General features: G+C 44.1%; 1 protein-coding gene across 2 annotated transcripts in view; it reads left to right on the top strand.

Annotated features, from left to right (window-relative positions):
- Positions 1-6,532, top strand: part of PLAC1 (placenta enriched 1) — a 193,496-nt gene that overhangs the window by 42,230 nt on the left and 144,734 nt on the right. The window contains exon 1 of one of the 2 annotated variants that reach the window (XM_037732608.1): positions 6,075-6,289. The exons of the other annotated variant lie outside the window; for it this stretch is intronic. The gene's annotated coding sequence lies outside the window, so the exon portion shown is untranslated. Of the gene's footprint in view, positions 1-6,074; positions 6,290-6,532 lie in introns of those variants that run through there. 2 annotated transcript variants of the gene reach the window in all.

Here is a 6,532-nt window from a genome sequence, read left to right as displayed (position 1 = left end):
AGGTTCTCATTCTATTGCCAAGGCTGGAGTGCAGTGGCAGCAATCATAGCTCGCTGCAGCCTCAAAATCCTAGGCTCAAGCAATCCTCAGCCTCCTGAGTAGCTGGGACTACAAGGTGTGTGTGCTACCGCACCTGACCAATTTTTAAAAATTTTTTCAGAGACAGGGTCTTGCTATGTTGCCCAAGCTGGTTTCAAACTCCTGGTCTCAAGTGATCCCCCTGCCCTAGCCTCCCAAAGTGCTGGGATTATAGGCATGAGCCACCATGCCCAACCTATCTTTTTGATTATAGCTATCCTAATAGATGTCTTCACTAGATATCTCTTTGTGGTTTTGATATGCATTTCCTTAATGGCTAATTATGTTGAGGATCTTTTCATGTGCTTTTTGACTGTTTGTATATCTTCTTTGGAGAAATGCCTCTTTAGATTCTTTGCCCATTTTTAACTAGGTTGTTTTTTTTGAATTTGGTTGTGAGAATTCTAGATATTCTAGATACAAGTACATTGTCAGGTTTATGACTTGCAAATATTTTCTCCCATTCTGCATGTTGCCTTTTCACTTTCTGGGTGGTTTAATTTGTAGTACAATAGTGTTTCATGCTAGGCAGGCACAGTGGCTCATGCCTATAATCCTAAGACTTTGGGATGTTGAGGCAGGAGGATCACTTGAGCCCAGGAGTTTGAGACTAGGTTGGGCAACATAGTGACAGTCCATCTCTACAAAAAATTAAAAAACAATTAGCTGGGTGTCATGGCACACTCCTGCTGTCCCAGCTACTAAGGTGGCTGAAGTGGAAGGATGGCTTGAGTCCAGGAGGTCAAGGCTGCATTGAGCTATGATTATGACACTGTACTCCAGCTTGGGTGACAGAGTGAGACTCTGTTTCAAACAACAAAATAAAAGTGATTCATTCTCCTACAGTCCAATTTATCTCTCTCTTGTTTTCCTTTGTCACTTATCCGTTTGCTGTCCTATCATCCTAAGAATTCCTTACCTAATCCAAGGTCAGGAAGATTTATACTTATTTTCTTCTGAGTTTTAGTTTTAGTTGTTACACTTTTAGCTCTGGGTCTGTTACATTACTGTGTACATTTTAAGGTCAACATGTCAATTTCTTCAAAGAAAAAAAAGCCAGCTGGGATTTTATTAGAGATTACATTGAATCTGTAGAGCAATTGGGGGAGTAGTGCCATCTTAGCAGCATTAAATCTTCTAATCCATGAACAAGAAACATCATTCCATTTACTAAGGTCTTCTTTGTTCTCTGGCAATGGTGTTTCGTAGTTTTCAGTGTACAAGTTTTGCACTTCATTTGTTAAATTTATTTCTAATTAATTAATTATTTTATTGCAAATAGAATTTTTTTAAATTTAATTTTCAAGTTGTCCATTGTTACTGCTTAGTCATAGAATTGATTGCGGTGTTTTCTGGTATCCTGCAACCTTGCTGAACATGATTATTAGCTCAAATAGTTTTCTGTGGATTCTTTGGGACTTTCTAACTAAGGTTATGCCACCTGCAGATAGAGATATTTTTACTTCTTCCTTTCCAATCTGGATGCCTTTAATTTTTTTTCTTGCCTATTTAGCCCAGCTAGAACTTCTAGTACAATATTGAATAGAAGTGGTGAGAGTGGACATTCTTGTATTGTTTCTGATCTTAGGGGGAAATCTTTCAGTTTTATGCCATTAAATTTGATGTTAGTTGTGGGTTTTTCATAGATGTTCTTTACCAGATTAAAAGTTACTTTCTATTCCTTGTTTATTGAGGTTTTTTTTTATGTTTTTATTTTTATTTTATTTTTTTTAATGAGATGGAGTCTTGCTCTGTCACCCAGGCTGGAGTGCAGTGGCTTGATCTCTGTTCACCGCAACCTCCACCTTCCGGGTTCAAGCAATTCTCCCACTTCAGCCTCCTGAGTAGCTGGGATTACAGGTGCCCGCCACTACACTTAGATAATTTTTGTATTTTTAGTAGAGACGGGGTTTCACCATGTTGGCCAGGCTGGTCTCAAACTCCTTACTTCAAGCGATCTGCCCGCCTCGGCCTCCCAAAGTGCTGGGATTACAGGCATTAGCCACCGCGCCCAGCTTATTGAGTGTTTTTTATCATGAAAGAATATTGAATTTTGTCAAATGTTTGTTCTGCATCTATGGAGATGAACAGGTTAGTTTTTGTTCTATTAATGCAGTGGACTACATTGACTGATTTTCTTATGTGGAACCTTGCGTCCCTAGGAAAAATCTTATTTGGTCATTGTTCATAATTCATTTTATTTGTTGTTGGATTCAGTTCAGTAGCATTTGTTGACGATTTTTGTATTTGTGTGATAAAATACGTAACATAAAATTCACCATTTCAACAATTTCAAAGTGTACAACTCAATGATATTTATTATGTTCACAATGTTGTACAATACTTACCACTATGTAGTTTCAAGACATTTTCAGCATGACAAAAGGAAACCCACACACACTAAGCAGTCATTCTCCCCTCCCCCTGGCAACCACTAATCTGCTTCCTGTCTCTATGTATTTGGCTATTCTGAATATTTTTTGCCCAGGTGCGAGGTGAAAAGGGTTTGGGTGAAATCTCCTCTATTTAGAAAATGACTATCTGGAATTCTTTATCAGTCAGCAGCCAGTCAGTAGCCTGTCCAACACAATTATTCACAGGCCCCTTTTGTACCTCCTGCATTTGGCAAGAAAGGGAGGTAAGCATGGAAAAGGAAGAGGGCCATCTTTCAACTGTGTGTCCCCTCCTTCTGCCAGAGAAGGGGGGCTATGAGGAGAGAACTGCCCAGGATGGCTCCAGGCAAAATATAAACATTTGTCTCCTTGGCCCTCAAATCTCCCCTTTCTGCTGCTATATCCAGGCCTTAGTGGCCTCAAGTAGCCAGGACCCCGGATATCTCTAAGATCTCTTTCCTCCAGGCGGGGCTGCAAGCCCTGACACTACTTTCATAATTGGTTTCCTGTTGGGTGTACCTTGCCTGGCAAGCCTTGCTAACTGGCCAGATGGCAACCACTTGCTTGAGCCACGTGTTCTTGTTTGCTAAGAGCCTCCCTAGGTTATCCTGTCCAAATTCCCTGAACGTGAGGAATGTCAAGCCCCAAAGCTTGACTCACTCAAGTCAAGTGACTCACTCAAGTCCAAGAAGGAGGTACTTCTGGAGAGCAGGGTGATCTTTCTGTACTTTTCTAGTGATGCACATGGGCAAATTTGTTATTTGGTGAAGCAGGATCAGGGATTGGGAAGAGAAAGGTGACACCCCCACCCTCGCAGGATGCCTTACAGCCCAGTTCACTCCACAGCTTTGTTAGGAGCTAAGTCTCTGGAGAGGCTCTGGGGAATTTTTTTTCTCCAGGGAGGCTTTCTGGCCTACACTTCTCCAGACCCCAAGGACACTCCCAGATGCAAAGTGATGTCATTGGAGTGTTTTCAGATAGAGAATTTCAGACTTGCTCTGACCTCATGTGCTTTTTGTTTCCAGTTAAACCCAAACTTTCCAAGACTTGAGTTCATTTACATTTAATCAAAATTCCCTTTCTGGGCTCCACTTCTAATTACACATGGGCTTCTAAGTCTTCTTGGCCATCAGGCACCAGTTGATCAAAAGTGTCACACATTTAGGTAGGGCCAGTGTGGCTGACATGCCCTTTGAAGTTAAATAGGGCTGGAAATGAGTGCAATATTGCTCACATGATGTCAAATCTCACATGTTTGAAAGAGAGTGTGTGACATTTGACAAATACAAGCACATGGTGAGGCAGCTATTCTGCTTACAGAGCAAAGACTCCCCTAAGGAATAGGGGAGTGACTGCTCATTGGGGCCTGTCTCTTTGTTGACAGCAGACTCAGACTGAGGGCTCTTTGATGAAGAATTAGAATGCTATTTCCAGCCCTTAGGCAAATAATGGGCTAACGAATGACTCTAGGATTTTAGGAGGCAGGCCTCACTCTGGGGGACAGTCCCCACTGAAGGAAAAGTTCTTTCCTCACTCCCACATGTGTGGCTGATAAAAGCTACTTGTCTGACTGGGTGTGACAGCTCATGCCTGTAATCCCAGCGCTTTGGGACGCTGAGGAGGGCAGATCGCTTATGGTCAGGAGGTTGTAAACCAGCCTGGCCAACATGGTGAAACGCTGTCTCGACTGAAAATACAAAAATGAGCAGGGCTAATTTTTGGCACACACATTTCAGCTACTAGGGAGGCAGAGGCAGGAGAATAGCTTGAACCCAGGAGGCAGACATTGCAGTGAGCTGAGATTGTACCACTGCACTCCAGCCTGGGTGACAGGGCAATACCCTGTCTCAAAAAAAAAGCTAGTTACCATATGTATGCAATGTACTTCTCCTTGAAGGCTACTCCAAATGGTTTGAGTTTGGCCATCTACCCAGAATGCACATGTACCCCGCAAGTGCATTTCTATTTCTACCATATTTACCGATAGCAGGCTTTAGGGCAAGTACTCTTTTTCGCTGAGTCAGGTTTAGACCACAGAATCCTCAGGCCAGCACTCCCAGCAGCCTGGGCCAGTTGCTTGGAGTTGGTATACAAGATAATGACAATTGCTGTCATTTTACTGAGGACTTATTATGGTTGAGGAACTGGCTAAGTGCATTAAGTGCATTATCTCTTTTCATTCCCACAATAGTCTTGTTATGTACTATTATTCTCATTTTACAGACAAGGAACCAAGTGAAGGGAAGGTAAGTAGACTTTCTCAAGGTCAAATTGGCAGAAATGATCTGGAATTCCAGTCTGTCTGACTCCAGAGACTAACCTCTTAACTGTGATGTTATGCCAGTCCGTTCATTCACTCAATAGGTATTTAATCGGCACTAATTCTGTGTTAGCATGGTTCTAGGCAGTGGGGAGACAGCAGTCAGAAGATCTTTGCCCAGTGGAACATGACACTGTGTGGGCCTGTGGACGAAGGTCCTCCGGGAATCAGTGACCTAACACTGGATAATACGTCCATTTGCTAGCAGGATAACGGATCTCAAAAATGTGGGAGCTCCATGCTGAAACACAGGGAGTGTGTGAAAAACTCAAGCCACAAGGCAAAGGGGCAATGGCAAAGTTTCAGCTCAACGCTGACAGGGCTCTGTGCGCATGGTATAGGCTGCAGCCCACCCTCCAGTGCTTGAGAAGGAGAACATGCCCTACTGACCTCTGTAACCCTGTGAAGGTCAACCACCCCAGGCCCTCCTAACCATAAGCCAGCATTAAGTTTTTCAAGTATCCCACATCTGCCTGTCTTTTTTGCCATTAGCCACTGAATGTGTGAAGCTCGTGGCTCCCCGCAAGGAACCCTGGGGGTGGGTCACAGGTGGGGCTGAGCTCACTCTTCCTATAGATACATTTCCCCCTTGTAAAGAGCAAAGGAGACAGATCAAAGGCCACCTGGGCCCACTTGCTTGCTGGAGAGACCCGGGGGAGCTGGAAAGGAAAGGGGAGGAGAGGACTGGGGCCGGCTGGAGCTGTGCTGTGATTGATTGGCTTGTTTTGCTCCTGCATTTCTGTTTACCCAGCTGGGCCTGCTGCTGCCCAGAGGACCAGCATGTGCATGGCCACTCTGGCCGGCCTTTGGGGCAGTGTCAGAGCGAGCTGTGCACTCAGCCATCTCCTGGCAAAACTGAGGCAGGGAAGTTTGTGTTTTATGTCTGCAAGCTTCTTGCCCACTGGGTCTTCTCCCACCTCCAGGGACACCCCTCCATAACACACACACCCCAGTCTCAGCCACAGAATTCTTCAAGTCTTCTTCCTCTTAGTGGAACCTAGTGTCACTCAGGCATCTAAGACACTAACAGGTAAACATCTGCCAACAGCCTCTAGCTTAATTCTTCTAGCATTTCAAAATGTCAGGCTTCTCTGTAATTAATTAGTCCATTCAACGCAGACAAGAACAGAGGGCCTCAGGAGAGGGAAACAAATAGCTTATGAAAGAGCTGCAGATCCAAGGACACAAATGAAGTCCCCTGTCTTCTAGGTCAGTCTTTCTGCTAATTGACAAACAAGTTTAAAACAAATCCCAGCATCTTAGTAATGCCCTCTGCTCGGTTTCAGTAGCAGTAGTCAAGGTAGAACGGATTCAGAACTCAGTGTGTTGGGGAGATGGGGGGCCGTGGGCAGGGATTTGAGGATTTGAAGGACCCATCTAGGCGCATGTGGCCAATGGTTTGTCAGTATTTAGAGCCAGCTCTACTTGTCTTAAAAACCAACCCAACCCCAAACCAGAAGCAAGGAGAGACTGGTGGCAAAGGACTCGTGGGCTTCGGGTAGGCACTAGAATGGTGGTTTAGAGTGGCCTTTGGAGTCAGACAAGGCTGAATGGGAGTTTCAAATCTCAGCTCTGCTACTTACAACTGTTTGACTTTGGGTAAGTTGCTTAGCTTTTCTGAGTCTCAGTAAAACCTTCTGTCAAGTGAGGATATCATCTACCTCACTGCATTGTTGCGAGGATTAAATACCGTAAAGTGTGCTAAGTGCTTAGCAACTGATCTGTGTTATCTTTTTTTTTT

Source organism: Cebus imitator, unplaced genomic scaffold (assembly GCF_001604975.1).
Source record: "Cebus imitator isolate Cc_AM_T3 unplaced genomic scaffold, Cebus_imitator-1.0 Scaffold458, whole genome shotgun sequence".
In the NCBI taxonomy this organism is placed as follows: domain Eukaryota; kingdom Metazoa; phylum Chordata; class Mammalia; order Primates; family Cebidae; genus Cebus; species Cebus imitator.
Note: the sequence above shows the minus strand (reverse complement) of the source record. Positions and strands in the feature narration are given on the sequence as shown.